General features: G+C 45.8%; 2 pseudogenes; both read right to left on the bottom strand.

Moving 5' to 3' along the window:
- Nucleotides 1-8: 8 nt before the first annotated feature.
- LOC120653277 lies at nt 9-7689 on the bottom strand (annotated as a pseudogene).
- Nucleotides 7690-9438: 1749 nt separating this feature from the next.
- Nucleotides 9439-15925, bottom strand: LOC120653276 (annotated as a pseudogene).
- Nucleotides 15926-20911: the final 4986 nt, after the last annotated feature.

Here is a 20911-nt window from a genome sequence, read left to right as displayed (position 1 = left end):
AGCGTGGGCTACTGATGGGCCGAATCTGCACGACACCTCGTTTTCGATATCCATCGCCGCGCGCCGCCGGTGCGGCAGCGACGCCGCCGCCCTCCTGTTCCCGGCCGGCGTGCATCGCAACTCGACATGGCTCGTCGTGCACGCGCGCGCCCCTCCAGGAGATGCAGAGCATCATCATCCAACCCAAAGTAATTCTCACCGGATTCGTCGCTCGACACGTCACTGGATGAGGAACACTGATCCTTCGCCGCGTAGATGCCTTCGAGCGCCATCTCCACCTGCCTCATCGTCGGGCGCCCCGCGCTTGCAAGCTTCACGCACATCGCTGCTAGGAGAGCAATGTCGATGACCTCCCCACCTCCCTCCCTGGCGACCTGGGGATCCAGTATGCCAGCTAAGTTGTGCTCTGACAGTAGAGTTCCAAAATAATTTACAAGGCCGTAACCCTCCGAGGATCTGTATGACACGGGCTTCTTTCTGGTAAGCAGCTCTATGAGAACAACACCGAAGCTATAAACATCACTTTTCTCGGTAAGATGTCCTGTGCTGTAGTACATGGGGTCCAGATACCCATATGTTCCTTGGACAGTTGTATTCAGACCTGTTTGATCAATTGGCACGTATCTTGAAGCTCCAAAATCTGACAACTTCACGGTTAAATTGTCGTCGAGAAGTATATTAGGAGACTTGATATCCCTATGGATTACTGGCGTTGAAACCAAAGAGTGTAGATATGCGAGCGCCCTAGCCATTTCAACTGCAATCCTCAATCTATTTTTCCAAGATATTGATACTGAACCTTCAACATGAAGATGGTTGTGTAGAGTGCCATTAGAAATGAACTCGTAAACAAGCAAAGGAACTTCTGTCTCAAGGCAGCACCCAAACAGTTTCACAATATTTCTATGGTTTATCTGGGAAAGGATAGCAACCTCGTTTATGAAGTCGTCGATCTCCTTTTGTATCACAATCTTTGACTTCTTAATTGCTACGACGTGTAGACTTGATAAAATTCCCTTATATACTATACCATGTCCTCCACCACCAAGCTCGCGAGATTTGTCAAATTTGTTGGTGGCTTTCTCTAGCTCTTCCAAAGTAAGAATCATTCTCTATGTTATATCTGTCCTATGGCATACTAATTGTTGTAGTAATTGTCCACGGTTTTGCTCGAAGAACATTTCTCTTAGCCTTTTTTTTCCTTCGTTCCTTAATCTTACGAGTTACATATGTGGTGCCTAGGACTGTAAAGAGAAAGATTGCAGCACTTACGACTCCTAGGCCAATAGTGCTTAGATGACCTACACACAATACAGTTGTCAGCTATCGAACACATATAAAATGCGCTATGAAGTGCTTCATATTTAAGTATGTATCCGTAAACATATTTAATTTGACTAAGATCACATCATTTAGAGACTTAGCTGTCAATAAAACTTAAAATGTACATGCCATGTCTCAGCTTCCTAGGCCAAAGTTGTTACTGTGTGGTGTGTTCAATATTACATATATAGTTATAGATCTTTTATTTTGGACTGGTGATTACATGAGTCAGATGGGAGGTATAGAAAGTATAGAGATATTTATTAGGAAAAGTTCATTTTGCTACCCTGAACCAAAATCCACTTTGTCTTTTTGACCTCTAATCAAAATTTCATCTCAATTTACTCTCTTAAGCTATTTCAATCGGTTCAATCTACCTCTTATTGAGATTTTCCTTTTTTTCATTTCTCTGCATACAAGTTGAAAAAATTAGCAAAAAGGGCAAATGGACAATATATTTTGGCAGAAACATCTTATGAATTTTTCAAAATTTATTAAGAATTTTCATGATTATTTATATGGTTAGGAGCATATAACTCTAAATTAATCCTAAATATAAAAAAATGCATGAACATCAATGATGTAAACTCTTGAAATATGTCCCAACATAATATATTGTGTCATCTATCTTCTCATAAATTCTGAACTTAACATTCAACTTGAAGTGGGGAAATGAACAAAATATAAATCTCAATAAATGACCAATTGAAATAGCTTAGACCTGTTTGTTGGAGATTATTGAAAACAGTGACCTTGGAAATGGTGTACCATCTTAAATTTATTTATTTATTGCAAAACACTGTACAGACACGCTCATATATACTGTATGATGTATATTATTTGCATGCAACCTAATAATACCATCCTATTGGAAGTCAGGGGAACATATGCAAATTTAAATGTTTTTATATTCTGACTTAGGGAGGAAGTTGTGAGCTTAGTACTAGTTACCTGAGTGTTGTCCATATGCATCACTTGTTGGTTTTATGCAGCCATTTGGACTGTATGGGTCGCCAATACCGTCCGCACATTTGCATAAGTATTTGCCAGGTAAATTTGTACATAGTCCATAGCACTTATCTGGAATCTGGCAGTCGTCAATATCTGATAATAAGCATGCACACGTTTAACTCATAAATTAAGCTTTTAATTTATAGTGCGGGCATACGAGAGCAGATGCCATGGTATGCATGAAGCGAAAACGAAATAATTAAGGAAGAATTCCTCACATCCCATTGGTTAAGTAAATTCTAAATATATTATAATAAGAAATTATTAAAAGAAACCACCACGTTCGCCGAGCCGAGAGGATCTAGAAATTCCCACGTTAATCTAGAAATTGTTAAAATCTAATGGTCCAAATTATAAATTATGAAAGAGTCCATATCAAATATAATTAATAAATAGTTAATTTCGAAAATTAAAAAATAATGGCAAAAGAGCTGATGTCAAATATGATTAGTAAATAGATAAATTCAAAATTAGAAAAATAAAAATAGGACTTAACCGAGTCCATGTTGAATACAATTAGTAAATAGATAAATTAGCGATCATAAAAGTAAGAAATTAGTACTTGATGAAAAAGAATTACTATTAGTAAACTGCTAAATTTGAAACTAAAATATAAAATTAGCAGTCGATCAAATAGTCCAAATCAAATATAGCTAATAAGGGAATGTTAAAAAGTTGAAGAAATTAAAGCATAGCTAATAAGGGAATGTTAAAAAATTGAAGAAATTAAAGCATTAGATTCTACGAAGATCTAATGGCCTGGTCTAAACTAACTCAGGAGTCCATATCAAATTAGAAATAGTGACTAAGAAGCAAATTAGAAAGAAAAATTGGAGGGGAGGTTTAGTTCACGATATCGATGGACTACACTTGCATCGAGATTTTTATATCAAATATGATTAATAAATAGTTAATTTTAAAATTAAAAAAAATAAAAATTAGGACATGGCAAAAGAGTCCATGCCAATTATGATTAGTAAATAGATAAGTTCAAAATTAGAAAAATAAAAAATAGGACTTAACCAAAGAGTTCATGCCGAATACAATCAATAGATAGCTAAATTAGGGATCATAAAAATAATAAAATTAGTACTATTTTTTAGGGTATAAGAAAAAAATAAGAAAATTAGTATTTGATGAAAAAGAGTTACTATTAGTAAATAGATAAATTTGAAACTACAATTATAAAAATTAGTAGTCACCAAAGGGACCAAATCAAATAAAGCACATAAGGGATACTACTAGAATAATCTTTTCCAAGGCGGTTAACAAATATTTTTAGAGGCGGGCAAGCGCAACTGCATCTGAGCAAATGCCTCTGTAAATGAAACATTATCATAGGCGGTTGCATGCCCGCCTCTGTTAATTGAACAGAAAAAACAAAAAAAGGATGAGCCTGCCGAGCCCATCTGTGCTGCCCGCCGTCGGCTCCAGCCGCCCGCAGCGGTCTCCGTGGCTCGCCGCCGCCGCCGTGTGCCGCTCGTGCCACCGCCGCGTGACGCCACTGGGGCTGCCGCTCACGCCAGCGGCGCCGCTCGAGCCGCCACCACTCGTGTTGCCGCTGTGGCCGCCTCTCGCCGCGCGGAGCCACTCCCTCCTCTCCGCTCCTTCCCGCCTGGATCTGCGCGCAGCGGCCGGCGGCGGGCCTCGAGCTCCGCCGCGGGGCGGGCGGGCTGCTCCCTGCCTGGATCCACAAGCGGCGGCCATGGAGTCAAGCAGGCACGGGAGGGGATGGAGGGAGGGAGAGAGAGCGGTGCGGGAGGGGAGGGAGGAAGGGAGGGAGAGAGAAAGAGTGCAGAGAGTTAGGGTTTGGCTCTCTTTCGGGGCTCATGTGGATTTTTATTGGGCCGGTCTATTAACTGAGGCGGACTCATACAAATGAACCGTCTCAGAAAATAGGAGTATTAATAGAGGCAGTTATTTTAATGGTGACCACATCGGTTAATCGATTTTGAGAGGCGGTTTCTTTGACCGCTTTAGTTAATAAGAAATGACCACCTCGGTTAATGCTAGGCATTATCAGTGGCAGTTATTTTTTTGCCCACCTCAATGGGGTTAATGCTTTTTTGTATTAGTGGGAGTGTTAAAAGAAGCCATCATATTCGCTAAAAGGGTCTATAAATTCTCACGTTAACCTAAAGAAACAGAAGAATTACAACATTAGATTTTATAAAGATCTAATGGTCTAAAATAACTCAAGAGTCCATATCAATTTAGAAATAGTGACTAAGAAGAAGCAAATTAGGAAGAAAAATAGGAGGGGAGGTCTAGTTCACGATGTCGATGAATTACACTTGCATCGAGATTGTGATGACTTGCGAGAAAATTAACTTGCTCAAAGTGTGGAAAAGAAGATAGTTCGTTCGTGTAATTGTTGAGAACGACACCGGGAACTCAAAAAATACACAAAAGCCGGATTGAATGTGATAAAGAACAATAGTGGGAGAATATGAAGGTTGTCTGGTTCAGGATGTCCAAGAGGCATAGAGCTAAACATGCCCAAAAAAAAAGTGCAAGACAATATAAAAGAGCATACATTAGTCTATGATGTCCATGGATCTGATGTGCACCAAGACCTTTGATCGTCGATGAAAAAGTTTGGATTGCTCAGGACACAAGAAAGAAGATGGTAGATTTGATGTAATTGTTTAGAAAGACAACGGGAGAAGAACAACTCAAAAGAACCTGCACATGTACCTCACCACTATGATAAAAATAAGAAAACTTCTCAGAGAAAAAAGATAAATTTTAATTATTTATTACTAGAAACCAGACTAGCCGCGTTATTAGCGTAGGCCATGCGTCATGCTAGTTTCTTATTTGCCACCGTCAATGACTGATAGCATATGAGGGGTTAGTTACACTACAACAAAAACGATTTGTAAGAACACTCCAAATTTTTTTAGAGACGGATCAAAATTTAGCCCGCTGCTACAAATAGTGCGGAGTTACTGTAGCATCTGACCCGCCCATAAAAATTCATTTTTAGGGGCGGGTGAGGGGTTGATCTGCCCCTAAAAATTCCATTTGTAGGGGCGGATTACCCCCTCACCCGCCCCTAAAGAGTTTGAACGCCAGGAGCGGGTAGCATTAAAAAATTTTGCTAAGCGCGGCGGGAGCGGACGGCCACATCTGCTGGCCTTATCTTCTTCTATCTCTCCTCTCCCTCTCCTGACCTTATCTTCTTCTATCTCACTCCCCCCCTCTCTCTCCCTCCTTCCTCTTTCTTCCAGAATCCAGAGAGCCCACGCCCGGCCATGGGCCTCCTGCGGGCGGCAGGAGTGGATGGTGAACGCGACGGCCAGCGGGCACGGCGGCCGGCGGGGGCAGCAGCCTTCGGGAGGCGGCGGCGCGCGGGGCGCGCAACTCGGCATGGCGGACGGCGGTGCGTGCAGCGGGCGGCGGCACGAACGGCCTTCGAGAGGCGGCGGATCTGGTGGCGGGCGGCGGCGTGAGCGGCCTTCAGGAGGAGGCGGCGGCGCGCACGGCAGCCGGCCGGCCTTCGGGAGGCTGCTGGCGAGCGGCTGCTGGCGGGCGGCGGCACGTGCGGCATGCGGCTGCTGGCTTGACTTTGTTTTTATTTTTTTAATCGATTACTAGGGGCGGGTGATGAGATGACCCGTCTCTTGAAATCAATTTCTAGGGACGGGTGATGGGTGACCCGCCTTCGAAAATTGATTTCTAGGGACGGGTGACGTATCCGCCCCTAAAAATGCTATTTCACCCGTCCCTACAAATCTTTTATGTAGTAGTGTTAGAAGTTTTGTCGGTGGCGTATAAGAAAATTGCTCAATAATTAAAATACCTTGGCATCCATCAGGAAGGTAAGGGTTGCCCGAGTAACCATCCCAGCATCTGCAAACGTAGCCGTGGGAGGTGTCTCGACGGATGCTCGTGCAGGTGCTGTAGCTGCTATGGCATTCGGTGGATCCCAGGTCGATGGAGCACGTCGCGTTCCCGTAAGGCGAGCTGTTTATCCCGTCCAGCGCGCCGGATGGGACGATCCATGCCAGCACCGCCGGGACCGTCCTGCTCGCTGCCGCGGCCGCCGTGTTGGGACTGATCAAGGCCATCAGCCTCTCACTCACAAACTCTCTGCACTAATGCAAGGAAGCACTCCTTGCTAACTTTTCTCGGTGGAACACAGGGACACACAAGAAGAGTTTTGCCGCACTGCACACTAGTGCTTTTCTCTTTTTTTCACCACCCACTTAACACAATGATTACAGAGGTTTAAATAGCACTCTCACACACACACACCACGTCCGGCCACACGACTCGGCCAGGCACTCCGTGATCTCACCACTACCTACATGCAAGCCACTACTTGCATGCCGATCACCACTAACACATGCAGGCAATCATTAGCTAGTTGATCCACTTTTCACGTCACTTGCATGTTCACTTGACTTAGCCGCACCTCCAAGCCACCATGCACCAGCATGCAGTCACTAACATAAGATCGCGGCGCTAACCAAACTAACTCATGCATGCACCTGCTAACACACTAACAGGACACGACTAATGACTCACAAAAAGAATAAACATCAAGATTATCTCTAACACGCCGCCTTGCTGGCAACGTAACTAGCGTTGTTGCCATCCACCAACCACCCTTCCTCGGCGATGATCACCGAGAAATTGTCCTGATTCGGCCAGGGGTCTCCGAGGGCCTTCAACCTCACGTCGTAGGACGCGATGCCGTTGGGGATGGGCGCTTGGCAACAGCCGATGCCAGAGCACTTGTTGTGGCATCGGTGGCTGGCTTGCTCCGGCGACGACGACGGCCACCACGGCTCCGCCGGCGGGTCCCGGCCGGGGTAGCCGTCTGCCGTGGAGCAGACGGAGCCGCAGCTGTTTATGACCCACCAGCTGCTTCCCGCGACTAGCAGCTCCATGAAGACGTTGCACCCCGAGAGGATGAGCTCGTTGTTCCTCGGCGACAGGACGTAGGGGCCGCCGCCGACGAGGCCCCACGCCGGGCCGCCCCACGTTCCGTTGGCTATCGATATCTCACGCGCCAAGTCGGCCGCGATCGACCTAGTATTGTTCATGGCCATGCCTGGGCCGTGGACGCGCACCGTGGAGTTGTGGAGGGAGATGCCCACGACCTGGAGGCCGCCGCCGCCGCCGAGCGAGAGCCGCGGCGGCGCGTGGCTGGTGTCGCAGGTGAGGTCGAACCCTTGCAGGTAGCACCCGGGGCCGATGCCGAAAGGGTACGGGACGGTCACCTCCCCGCAGCTGGTCGGGCAGCCCAATCGTCGACTCAGCAACCACCGCTACCGCCGAGAGCAAGAGCTGCGAAGACAACAGCGCCCCCGCCGCCGCGGCCAGAAGGTACGCTTGCTCGCGCATGGCCTCAGCCCTCAAGGCTAAGTACGCACAGTGACTGGGGGTTTGGACTTTTGGTAGCTGCTGGAGTGTGCTGGTGGTGGACGAATGCATATCTGTCCTATTTCAGGTATGCTTCGAGGAAATGCGGCTGAGACGGGCTGAGCGCAGCGGACGGGCAAACCCATGCAAACCACGGAGATGGTAATTCATTGATGTCACCGTCCATGGATTGTAAGGATCTGAAATTTAATGAATTAATGATGCAAGCTGCATATATGCATGGCCAGTTGTGTAGTTGTTAGCAAAATACTCCCTTCATTCCAAATTGTAGATCGTTTTGGTAAATCTATATACATAAATTTTACTATACACCTAGATAAACTATATATCTAGTTACATAGCAAAAATTATATATGTATCTAGATTTGCCAAAACGACCAAAAACTTGAAACGGAGGGAGTACTATAGACCTGCCCAGCATGACGATACGCTAGAAGAAACACAAAGAGGTGGAATTACTGATGGGTGGATCGAGCGTCAAATCTATAAATCGAGCGCGACTAGGCTCGTGCACGCCGCAAAAGGATGCCACCATGCTCTTGTTCGTCTTTCTCCTTGAGGCAGCGGCGGTCAGAATTCGGGCCCTTGGGGGGTGGGCATTGGGGGGGGTGTGTTCGATGGTCACCGGTGATCTTAGAAGAGGGGATGGGGTAGGGAAGTTTGGCGGCAGAGGCGGATTGCGAGGGCAGCGTGGAGACTGTTGGTCGCCGGAGGTCGGGGGATAACCGATGGGTCAGGACTATATGGGGGGAGCTCGACATCGCCAAAGGTGGGTGTCTGAGGCGGCGACGCCGCCCCGATGATGACCGTGGCTGGCGCGGTGGCGCTTCAGCGATTGGATGAGTTCCGATTGTAGCTGTGATGAATAGACGCCCCGATCTAATCAAGCACCTTGATGGCATTATTTTAGATAAAGGATGAGACATCCGGCCTCTACGACTAAAGACGTACACAGCCCAATTATTGCAGATAGTTCCAAACACAAAAGAGCAAAATCAGTCTAAAAACAGATAAGAACTAAAGCAAATGATAAATGTGGTTCCACCCTCCATTAGCAAGCTCCAAAGCAATCATCTCTATGTTCTAGCTCAACGAGGAGAGCGTGTTCTTGGCTTGCTCATCACGCTGCAACTGCGACCAGAAACGTAACCAGTACGTCCCCTGACGATGACCTGCAAAATCGAGTTAACTTTGATTTTGTAAAAATAATATCATTTCTACAGCGCCAAATAGTCCAGAACAGCAGCGACCCCAATCCAAATCAATTTTCTAATCTTTTTATTCGGATTAGAAAGCCAGGAACCAAACATATGGCGAATAGAAATAGGTTGAGATAAACCAGTAGCAAAAAAGATTACCCTCCAAACCATTCTCGCATAAGGGCAGTGTAGAAAGAGATGTTTGATAGTCTCATTACTGTTACATCCACAACATTTTTTACTTCCTTTCCAGTTTTTCTTAGCGAGATTATCCTTTGTTAAAACCACACCCCTTTGTAAATACCAAAGAAATATCTTAATCTTAAGAGAGATCTTTAGTTTCCAGATCATCTTTTGTTGAAAAGGTGGCTGATTATTAATAAGATGCAGATAATATGATCGAACAGTGTACAACCCAGATTTGGTCAAGTTCCATCTAAAAGTATCTGACCCGTCCACCAACTCAACATTAACGATCTGTGCTACCAGGTTTTGCCATTCCACAAGTTTATTATCCACCAAAGCCCTCCTGAAAGAAATATTGAGGGGTCAAGAAGCCATAACATGAGCCACAGAAGCATGTGGATCTCGAGCAATATTATAAATTGATGGATATTTAACTTTGAATGACAAGTCACATGCCCAAGATCGTCCCAGAACCTAGTTTGGCACCCATCTTTAATAATAAAGGAGCCATTCGCCAGCACCTTATCTTTAATCTTCATCAGCCCCCTCCAAAAATGGGAGTCGTAAGGTTTGGCTTTCACTTGAGTGAGAGACTTGGATCTTAGATACTTATTAGTAAGTAAAGTTTGCCACATGCCAGTAGTATTTAGCAAATTTACCAACCACTTAGCCAATAAACATTTATTCTGCAATTGTAAATCTAAGATTCCTAGTCCCCCTTGATCCTTTGGGCGACACAAGATGTCACATTTTTCAAGTCTAAATTTATGTTTCTCCGAGGAACCTTGCTAAAAAAATCTTTATTTGAAATGGTCAAGATTTTTTAGTACCCCCTTGGGGATTTCAAAGAAGGACATCATAAACAAGAGAAGGCTGCTAAGTACTGAATTTAGTAAAACTAGACGTCCACCGTAAGATTGGTACTTAGCTTTCCAACAGGTGAGTTTTTTTTTCAAAGCGCTCCTCAATTTTACTCCATTTTGAATTAAGGAGTTGTCTATGGTGCATAGGAATTCCCAAATACCTGAACGGGTATTCCTATGCATTGCAACCAAAGAGATCAGTATAAATGTCCTCCATCTCTTTAGCTGCACCATAACAGAAGATTTCACTCTTGTGGAAGTTGATCTTTAACCTAGATAATTTCTCGAAAGCACACAACAAAAGTTTGAGATTTTTTGATTGTTCTAAGTCATGATCAATAAAAATGATGGTGTCATCAGCATATTGTAGAATTAATAGACCATCATCTATAAGATGAGGGATGACACCTCTTATTTGACCATCGGCTTTTGCTCTCTTAATTAGGAGAGCCAGCATATCAGCAACGATGTTAAATAAGATGGGTGACATTAGATGTCATCATTAACCTTGATACCCACACTCCCACTGGTCACCATTCCTTCAATCCATCTACACCATTTAGGAGAGAAACTTTTTATGCGTAGAGTTTGTTGAAAGAAAGATCATTTAACTTTATCATAGGTCTTCTCAAAGTCTATTTTAAGAATGACCCCATCTCTCTTTTTTGTATGAAGTTCATGGATAGTTTCATGTAGAATTACTACTCCTTCCATGATATTACTACCTGGCATAAAGACAGTATCCACTGTTTGAGCTACTTTATTCAACCTATTTGTGCCAACTTTGGTAAAAAAATTTAAAGCTTACATTAAGAACACAAATTGGTCTGTATTGTTGAATCTTAGTAGCTTTCTGAGTTTTAGGGATTAGTGTAATTATCCCAAAATTCAAACTAAAGAGGTTAAGATCCTCGTTAAAGAAATCCGAGAAAAGAGCCATAAGGTTATCCTTAATTAATCCCCAGAAAACTTGGTAAAATTCTGCTGGGAAACCATCAGGACCCAGGGCTTTATTATGTTCCATCTGGAACACTGCCTCCCTTACTTCAGCTTCCGTGAACTCACTAACGATCACGTCGTTTTCCTCTTGAGATACTTGTGGAATATCAGAAATTTGATTTTCCACCAATGTAATCTCCGAAACATCTAGAGTCTCAAAGAGGTTATTATAAAACTGAGTAATATGGCTTTTGAGCTGGTCATCTCCAACAACAACACCTTGATCATTTTCAAGTTTATAAATATGTTGCTTTCGATGCTTCCCATTGGCCACTAGATGGAAGAATCTTGTATTATCGTCTCCCTCTAGTAGAGTTTTCACCTTGGCTCTCTCGTACCATTTTATCTCTTCCTCTCTCAAAATAAGAACTAATTTCCTGATCGGAAAGAGGAACACTCTCAGCCTTCTTATCAAGATTTTCTAAGAGCTCTAAGAGCTTCTTCTTCTCCTTCCTATAATTTCCTGCTATATATTTGGCCCAGTTTTTGAGATGTTGTCTGAGCCTACGTAACTTATTCTGCCATCGCTCTAAGGGCGTACGTCCAATGGTTTCCGATTGCCAAATCTTTGCAACCATGTCATAGAAACCATCTCGAATTAACCAGCCTCTTTCTAATTTAAAGTGACGTTGGTCAGTTTGGTGAGTGGACGCCCCTGTGTTTAACACCAACGAGGTATGGGCAGAAATGTCTCTGTCTCTAGGTTCAACTGTTGACAGCAGGAACTTATCCTCCCAATCTGTACTAACCAAAATTCTATCAAGTTTCACAAAAAATGGATTGTCCCCATGACCTGCCCAAGTATATTGGCGGCCTGACATCACAATTTCTTTGAGATCTAGAGACTCAATCACAGCATTAAATAAATTGGGCCATTTAAAGTCAAACACTCCGGAACTCTTATCCTCCGGTCTTCTCATAATATTAAAATCACCCCCAATTAGATAAGGGAGGGATTCCTTTGAGAAAGTGTTTGCCGGTTCACATAAAAAAGCTTGTTTGTTTTGATGTTGTGCTGGTCCATAGACTGTATATAACACAAATTTGAAGCCATCATTTTTGCATCTGAGGGTAAATTTAACATAAAAATCACCCTCAACAATGGCTCCAATATCAAAAACATTCAAGTCAACCCCAAGCAAGATGCCCCCAGATCTACCATGTGGTGCCATACTATGCCAAAGAAAATATCGGCCGGCACAAAGGTTTTTTAGAATATGATCCGGGAAGTCATCTCGACCGGTCTTGGAAAGAACTATGAAATTAATTTGCTCTTCCTTAACCAAATCTGCCAAAAGTCTGTGTTTAGCCAAGTCTATAAGACCTCTGCTATTCCAGAAGGCCCCTTGCATTTGATCACGATTTTAGAAGGGGTTTTTGGCTTTTTAGGGATCTTGCCAGTTTTAAGATTTTTGGCAGCGCTAGACTTTTTCTTTCGATGGACAGGAGATAGGTCAATAATGTGATCATACTCCTGGTCCTGCATGTTCTCATTTAGATCACCACCTACATGGCTGAGAACTGCATCAAGTCTGGCATCCCTTTCATCTTCACTTTCGTCTTGTAATTTCTTAGAATTTAAATTACTTTTTTTTTGTTTTTAGCAGCAACTACCATTTCATCAACCTCTAGATTTTTTATACCAACAACAGAAGCTTTCACCACAACATCGCTAGATCATAGATTGTTGCCAACCCTACCAAGGTTTGAAGTAATCTACGAATTAGAAAAGGTGGTAAAAGAATTACCGGGAGATTCAAGGTTCCTTTTAGCAGCCATTCACGTCGTCTTCTCCAAAGTGTGATCATGAGCCTTTGCCTTGGATCGGGAGCTTCTGCAAATGTTGTTTTTCTTGCCATCCTCATCCACTGTCACCTTCATAGCCTTATTCCCACCCTTGGCCTTTGGCCTGGTGGACAGCTTCACGGACGGCACCGGCGGCTCTTGTGGAACACAAGGCACTGCTGGTGCTGCGGCATCAACAGCAACCCCCGAAACCCCCCCTGCAGACACAAGGTTCGTACTGGCCTGAAGCTCGGCAGAGATTAGGGACGAGGATGAGCCCACCTGCGGCTCGGTGGCTCCAAACACCTGCGAAGTAGGTGCCAAGAGGGGTTCCTTTCCCCTGGCCTCGCAACCCTCTGGCAAATCCAGCGGCAGCAGCCCCGCCTCGACAACGGAGGGCTGTGCGATCCCAGAGGAAAGGGAGGACGGCACAGTCGGCGGTATAGGAGCAACCACATCTGATGTCACATGGACCACCATCTCCGGCCTGGAATAGGTCGTCGCTGCAGTCACTGGCGCCAGCACCTGAGGCAGTGCACCCTCCAACTCGGCCGCCGAAGCTTGAGCAGGAGCCGGCACAGTCGGCGCCCCCACCAAAGGAAGCGGTTGGAGAACCACCTCAGTTTGGTGGCTCCCAGAAGAAGCAACAGCTTGTGAAGAAATTAGATTATTAAAAGTTGCACGTTCTTCTTCTGTTAAAGGAGAATACGACTTGTTAGCCATCCCACCATCCTTCTCCAACAACACCTTAATGCTAATTTCATCGAATAACTGCTCACAAGCCTTGTCAATCACCTCCTCAATTAAAGCTGCCTGATGATGTGCAGGAAAACCCGCAGCTACTGTAGAATCTGCAGGTGGGTTCTCATTTTGCTCGAACTCCGGTGGGATAGTGGTATGATCAGCATCCTCCATCTGCAGATCACCATTGTCATCCAATACATTGTCGCCATCGGGCGCATCATCGTCCAACAAGTCATCAGCATCTGGGTTAAAAGAATCATCTCGTACCACATCATCTGCTTTAAAATACACCTGATAGATGCTCCTATTGACACAAATATCCGCCTGTGTGGGAATCTCGTTAACATCTAAGACCGCCACCAGAATGCATACCTCTCCTGTTAAGCGAAGGTGATTAATCTCCACCTTTTGAGTGGCACCTACCACAGACCCCACCGCCCACAAGGGAAGAAAAGAACGGAGAGCATAGGGAACATTTGTTACAAAAATCCACACTTGATCAAGGACCTTGATTGGTTTAATATCATCATCAAATTTCTCGAAAAGCAAGACTCCTTCCTTGTTTTTGGTGGTGATATTTCGAATAGCCACCAAACGATCCAATTCCTCTTTGCAAGGTCTTATCATCGCGTGGTTGCACCGCCCATTGCCATTGCACCGGAAGGATCCTAGCCAGCTCAGATTGAAGAAGCTCTGCAGAAACATTACCCTCCTCAATCGTGACCAAAGCCGCTACTGCTGACATGGGGGGAGCGACCAAGTGTTGCTTTTGAGCAGCTTGAATCTGAAAGAAACCAACCCCATCCTCGGCTGCGCCACAATATACAACCGTTGGCTTAGGCCCTCAGAGTTGCGGGCACTTGTTTGTATAATGTTCTTACGAACAGATTGTGCACTGTAGGACATGAGCCGTTTCTTCCTTTCTCTTCAGCTTCTGCTTGCCCTGCGCTGGTTCGGCCACAGCAGGCTCCTGAGCCAGAGGGTCTACAGCACCCCCGCTCCCATGACCATGAGGCTACACTATTCCTTGACCACCATGACCAGTGGGCCAAGCCCCCTGTCCAGCTGTGGCAGCACGATTGCCTCCTGATCCACCACCCCTGGGCACAGCAGATGCAGCGCCGGCAGGGACAGCATCACCACGGCCAGCCCCCGTCGGAGACGGGCCGCCTCATTGTCCACTTGAATTGGACTAGGAGCCCCGCCCCCAAGGAGGACGACCAGCTTTCGGTCCCCTGCCCCAAAGACCACGACCCCTACCACCGTGCACCCGGGTGCCTTGACCGCCGGCCTTCGTCACAGCGGCGTACGAATGTGAGATCGTCAAATTGGGAATCACAGGCTGGACTAACCTCCGAATAGGTTTCCCGCGATTGTCAAAAGCTGGACTCTTTTGTGGGCTGGGCCCCTTCAATTGGCCCGGAGAGTCAGATTTGGGATTTGAAAATTGAACCGGCGTAGAAAGTGGATTGGTGATCTGTTTGCCTTGAACGGTGCTGGGGCTCGGCCGGCTGGCATGCAATGCCGGCAGCAGGAAATCCTCCAGCGTTCTCCAGGGAGAATTGCGCGGAGGCGGCAACTGACCTCGCCAAATCCTCTTCCACGGCGGAAGAGAGCACCTTGGAGCTGACGAAACAGCCTTCGATGTGAAAGAATCGGCTTAGAAACCACCGGCCAAGGTACCGGTGTCGTAGCCAATCGCTTCTCCGGCACCTTAGAAAGTGGTGCAGGTACGGCAGAAAACAGTTGGCCTTTGATCGCCAACTCGTTAGCAACTCCAAGAAAATCACACTCAGACTCTAAATCGGAATCAGAGTCCCAAAACTTCCCTGATCTAGTCGCCATCTTTGACTCGTGGAGCAGACTGGTCTCGTCCCTTGCCAAACGAACTTTGCGAAAATCCTCCGCTGGATCGACAACCGGAATTGTTTCCTTCGCCGTGATCTGGCAAAATGCCTTGCGAGTAGAAGGAGCGATCACCACTCGTGGCATGGGAAGGGGCCACCGAAACTCTCATCACATCACTCAGCACGTAGTAGTCGAAGCCACCCATCGCCGCCAGCGGCGACGCCGAGGTGGCCGGCGTCAGCAGCATGCCGAGGAGCAGCACGGCGAAGCAGCTTCTCTCGAGACCATCCTTGGCCCGCAATTGTTCGTCTGCCTTGATGGCATTTAAGGTGTCTAATTTCAAGATTTGAGTATATTTTTACCCAAATTATGTATTTGGAAAAGAAACCGCAAATACTGCCACCCATATAAAGATATCTAGATCAATAGATATTCTCGTCTCAAATACATGTGATGGGGATCAGAACGGACACGACCGAGGGATGTCGACCGAAGATTACGAAGTCACCTTTGGTCATTAACACCCCGACATGGAGAACGATTACCTATTTCTGTCTGCATGACAGAAAGCATCCTGCGAATGATCGAAGGTGATGGACCTTCAGAGAAGGTCGGGAAGCCCAGTGCGTCACGCTGGCCTCGTGGAGCTGCGACCGGAAGTTCCCGAGTAAACACGATGAAATAGCGTCACGACGGGTCGACGAAGGTCACTAAAGGTACACCCGAAGGTGGCGGTGATGTAAAGAAAGAAGCTCCAAAGACAAATGTAACGAATATTGGTGATCGAGTGACAACGCAATCAATGGGACTAGTTTTCAATGGGACTAACGAGTTTGCAAGATCGTATTTGTAAGATTCTTTAGGTCCCTTGGATAGAGTCCAAGCAATATCCGAGACGTCCAATGCACCGTCGAGACGAGACGTCCAATGCACCGTCGAGACGAGACGTCCAACCCACCGTAGAGATATAAAGTCGCAGTGAAAAAGCAAAGCAGAAAAACATAGTCCGATCGAATAATCCGACAACCCTAGGGTCGGACTATCTGGGCAAAGCAGCAGGATTATCTGATGAGTTGAATACCTGGTCAGACTTTGTCTCGGGCTATTCTTCAGAGAGTATGTTTCCTAGGGCTGAATTTCTCCTTCAGGGTCGGATGATCTGACGCAGTCAAAAGAGCCCGTCGGATTAAGACTCGGATCATTCTCCAGAGAGCGATTTTTTCAGGATGGAATTTACTCTTCACGCTCGGATGATCCGAAGTTGTGTCAGTAGACCGTCGGACTAATGATCAGTGGCAATAATCAGTGACCATTGTTTGAAATTCAAATGTGGCAGTTGCATCGGATGATCCGACGCATCAACTCAAAGACCGTCAGACTAAGGGGTCGGACAATGACATCAGCAAATGATTTAAATCTTAACGGCCAGGGTGGAATTCACAGTGGGGTCGAATGATCCGACGCCCTTCTCAGAGCACCGTCGGATTATCCGACGCCTGCTCAGAAAAAGGCAGTAACGGCTCTAAACAGCTAGATTAATTGGAGGGCTATATATATGGGTTCCCCCGGACATTTGATGCTTGTTGGAGTTCAGAGAGATCCTAGACACATTGAAGAACATCTTCAAGCCAACCAAAGAGCAAATTGATCACATTCTTAGGTTTAGTGCTAGTTTAGCTCATGAGTGTGTGAGTGAGCAAGGTTGTGTGCCTTGTGCTTTGTTTCTAGGAGAGAACCAACTCTTGTACTTGGTGTGCCGGCCATCCTTGGAGTCTTGGTGGCTCGCCGGCAACATCCTCGACCCTCCGGCTTGGTGTGGAGCGGCGACGACATCTTTGTGCGGGGGACGTGGAGACCCCTGTAGGATCAAGAACACCGACTAGAGGAGGGGTGAATAGGCAGTTTAAAACTAAAAACACAAACACTAGAGAAATTTAATTAGTAACAAAAGAAAGTCCTATGTCATGTAACTACTATCTCTAGTTTGGGTTTGCAACCTAGGGTGACAAGATACAATTCAAGCTCTAGTAAAGCAAGTTGCTCAAAGTAAATGCAAGAATTGAAATGAGCAAGAGAAATAATGTAAGGATCACCGGGGTGTCCGACCCTAGAGGGGGAGGGGGTGAATAGGGTCGCTAATCGCTTTTTAACCTAGGGCTCAAACTACTTGCATAAGATAAACCTAACACATCCTATACATGCTAGTTATGACTAAGGTTTATCTTTACTATTCTCTACTTACCCCAAAATACTTGCAACCTATAGCCAATCCTAAACAAACTATCTAGGAAAGTAAAGGTACGCAAGATAAAGTAAATGCGGAAACGTAATATGGTAAGTAAAGAGGTAAGTGCAAGAGGGATGCAAACTCCCGAGTAGACACGGTCATGTAACGTGGTTCGGCACAAACGCCTACGTCCACGGGACACCGAGGCTCTTCCGATCACATCTTGCACTACACCACCAAGGCGATGCCGGCAAGCAAAGGCAAGTGCCCACAAGACACTAAGTCTCGTGCACCGCCACCGTCTCTCTCGGTCACCCGGCCGAAATCCACTACGGAGCTTCTCCACCAAGGAGGGGGTCTCCTCTTCCCCCGCACAAAGTGTCGTTGCCTCTCCACACCAAGTCGGAGGGTCACACGACGGATCACAAGATGCTTGCCGCAGCAAGGCTTTCACTCAAGCTAGTTCTCTCAAGAACTAAGCCTAAACAAGCACTAAGCACTTTCACAAGTGTGCTTAAGCCTATATGATGTACAATGAAGCTCTATGGTGGTTGGAGATGATCTTTGGCTCTTGTATACTTCCTTGGTCTCTAGCACTCTCAAATGAGCCGTGGGGTGGCATATATATAGCCCACACACCCCAAACTAGCCGTTGGAAAAAGGCTGACAAAAACTGCTATCATCGGTTAAACCGATGCTCCCGTTTTTATCATCACCGGTTTAACCGGTGAGCGCATTTTCCAACTATCTGTTATACTTCAACGGCTACCTCAATCGACCGACGTAATCAACCGATGCAGCGTCGGTTTAACTGGTGAGTGTAGTTGCTGAAAAACTAACTCTCTGGACAACTGCACCGACGTTCACCAATATCTAATCGTCGGTTTAACCGGTGTATAGAATTTCCTCTGTCTTCATCTGTCAATGCACCGACGTATGCAATTTCTTTAGCGTCGGTTAATCCGGTGTAAAACCCTAGCCCGCAGACCTTCTCTGTGATTGCACCGGTGAGTTCATTTTGCCCTACGTCGGTTTAACCGATGATAGGAAAATGCCTCAATTCTTGTCTCTTGGACCGAAGAGCTTTGTCATCACTTGAACCTAAAAGCCTGAGAATAGTTTTCTTAACAATCATATTAATCCAAGTGTTGTGTTGTCTATATCAATCACCAAAACATTATATTGAAATATGGCATGAGAGGTCATTTTCGCTACAAATAACCGAGCTTGACACTAGAGTTTATCCCGTGGTGTCGATGACTTGCTGGTCACCCCTAATCCACGTTGAGGTGAATTCCAAGAATCAACCGCTCCTCTATCAAGAACTCTCTTGATCTTGAGCCGGCTTGAATCAAGAAACCGCTCCACACCTCGATTCCACTAGAGTTGCTCTTCACCACTCTGGTGAGGTGAGCACAAGACCTCTCACAACCGAAATCGGGGCTCCTCAACAATCTCCTTGGAGGTGCTCCACGAAATCCTCTTCTCCAAGCCGTCTAGGGAGCGGCAACTCCCAAGAGTAACAAGTCGATGACACTTGCTTGAAGATTCCTAAGTGCCACAAAGCTCAAACACTTGATGCAAAGCACTAGGATGCTCTCACACTCTCAAATATACAACCACTAAGCAAGAATGTGTGAGAGAGGGATGGCTCAGCTCTAATGTGTCAAGAAAGTGATCCAAATGGCCAAGAGAGACTCCCAATAGCCGAGCATTGGGTATATATAGACATCCCCTCAAAAACTAGCAGTTACACTCTTTTCTGCGAAATCGCGGACTATCCGCGGTTCAAAAACTGAACTGTCTGCCGTTATAAACCAGTGAGTCAGAGTGAAATGATTGTGTGTCAGAACTAGCCGTTGGAGCTCTGGTGGACCATCCGCGCCCCAGGGGTGGACCTCCGCGGTTATAAGTTCCACACCACCAGAGAAAAAAAACATCTCTGGTACATTTTGAAAAAGACCAGCGGACCGTCCGCGCCATAGGGGCGGACCGTCCGCCGTTCAACCTTGAAATCCACCAGAGACCAAAACGTCTCTGGTACAAATATTAAATGGCAGGCGGACCATCCGCACCCTAGGGGCAGACCGCCCGCCGTTCAAACCTTCAGCCCAACCAGAGATGCATCATATCTGGTACAATTTTGAGTTAGAGTGGCGGACCGTCCGCGCGCTTGGGCCGGACCGCCCGCCCTTCATTTTTTCAGCTCCACCAGAGGCAAACAACCTCTCTAGTACAATTTCAAAATGTATGGCGGTCTATCCGCCCCTCTGGGCCAGACTGTCCGCCCTTAGACAGTCAGCACACAAACTCTTTGATATTTTTCAACTCTTTTCGAAACGATGTTAGTCCTCATGCATGCATCTAGACAATTTGAGCAAAATGGTACTAAAGACCCATCAAGCACGAGTACATGACCCCTCTTGATAGTACGGGTATCTATCCAACAAATCCGGTCATTTCTCATCCACTAATCGCCTTATGACTGGTAAAATGCAAAAGCCCTATTTGATACCTTTTCCTTGAGCCCGAGCTTTGCACATCTTCTCCAAAACTCCATACGATCACAATCAATCCCTTTTCAACCGTGGATCAACCTATGCTCATTTTCTCAAATGAAATTGTTAATCCACAAACTGTTGTCATTAATTACCAAAACTCGAATTAGGGGCCTAGATGCTTTCAACTCCCACCCTTCTTGGTGAAGCTCTTTAGTGGAACCCGGGGCCAAGGTGACCGTGATTGTGTTCATGGAAGAGACTTGGTGGCCGAGAATCAATACTCTTTGTGAGTGCTTCAACAATGTGGATGTAGGTGTGCCTTTGTGGCTAACCGAACAACGAGATAAATCCTCGTGTCAAAGAGTTTGCTTTCTCTCATCCCTCCTTTAAGCTTCCGCATTTCATATTGCAACTTGTGTGCCTTTACTTTCATATAGTAGAATCTTGATAGGATTTGCCATAGGTTACATAAATATTTTGGGATGAGAGTTTTCACACTAGAATAATACTAGTTGCACATCTAGATAGTATGACTTAGTTTATTTTATGTGCAAATAATTGGAGATTGAGGTTACGGTTTTTAGTTTGCCTAATTCACCCCCTCGCCCTCTTAGGCTAAGATCATCTGATTCCTTTCAACGAAGATCACCTTAGTGTTAATCAGGATGGAAATGGGCCGACCCGGCCCTGACCTTGAACCTGGCCCTATAGCCTCAGGGCCAATTTGTGAGGCCATGGGTCGCCCCAATCTATAATTTGCATGTGGCCTCGTTGACCCAATAGATATAATGGGTCGACCCATTTAATATACCATATATAGTAAATATTGCA

The sequence above is a fragment of the Panicum virgatum genome, chromosome 1N (assembly GCF_016808335.1).
Source record: "Panicum virgatum strain AP13 chromosome 1N, P.virgatum_v5, whole genome shotgun sequence".
Taxonomy (NCBI): domain Eukaryota; kingdom Viridiplantae; phylum Streptophyta; class Magnoliopsida; order Poales; family Poaceae; genus Panicum; species Panicum virgatum.
This window is presented reverse-complemented; position numbering and strand designations above follow the sequence as displayed.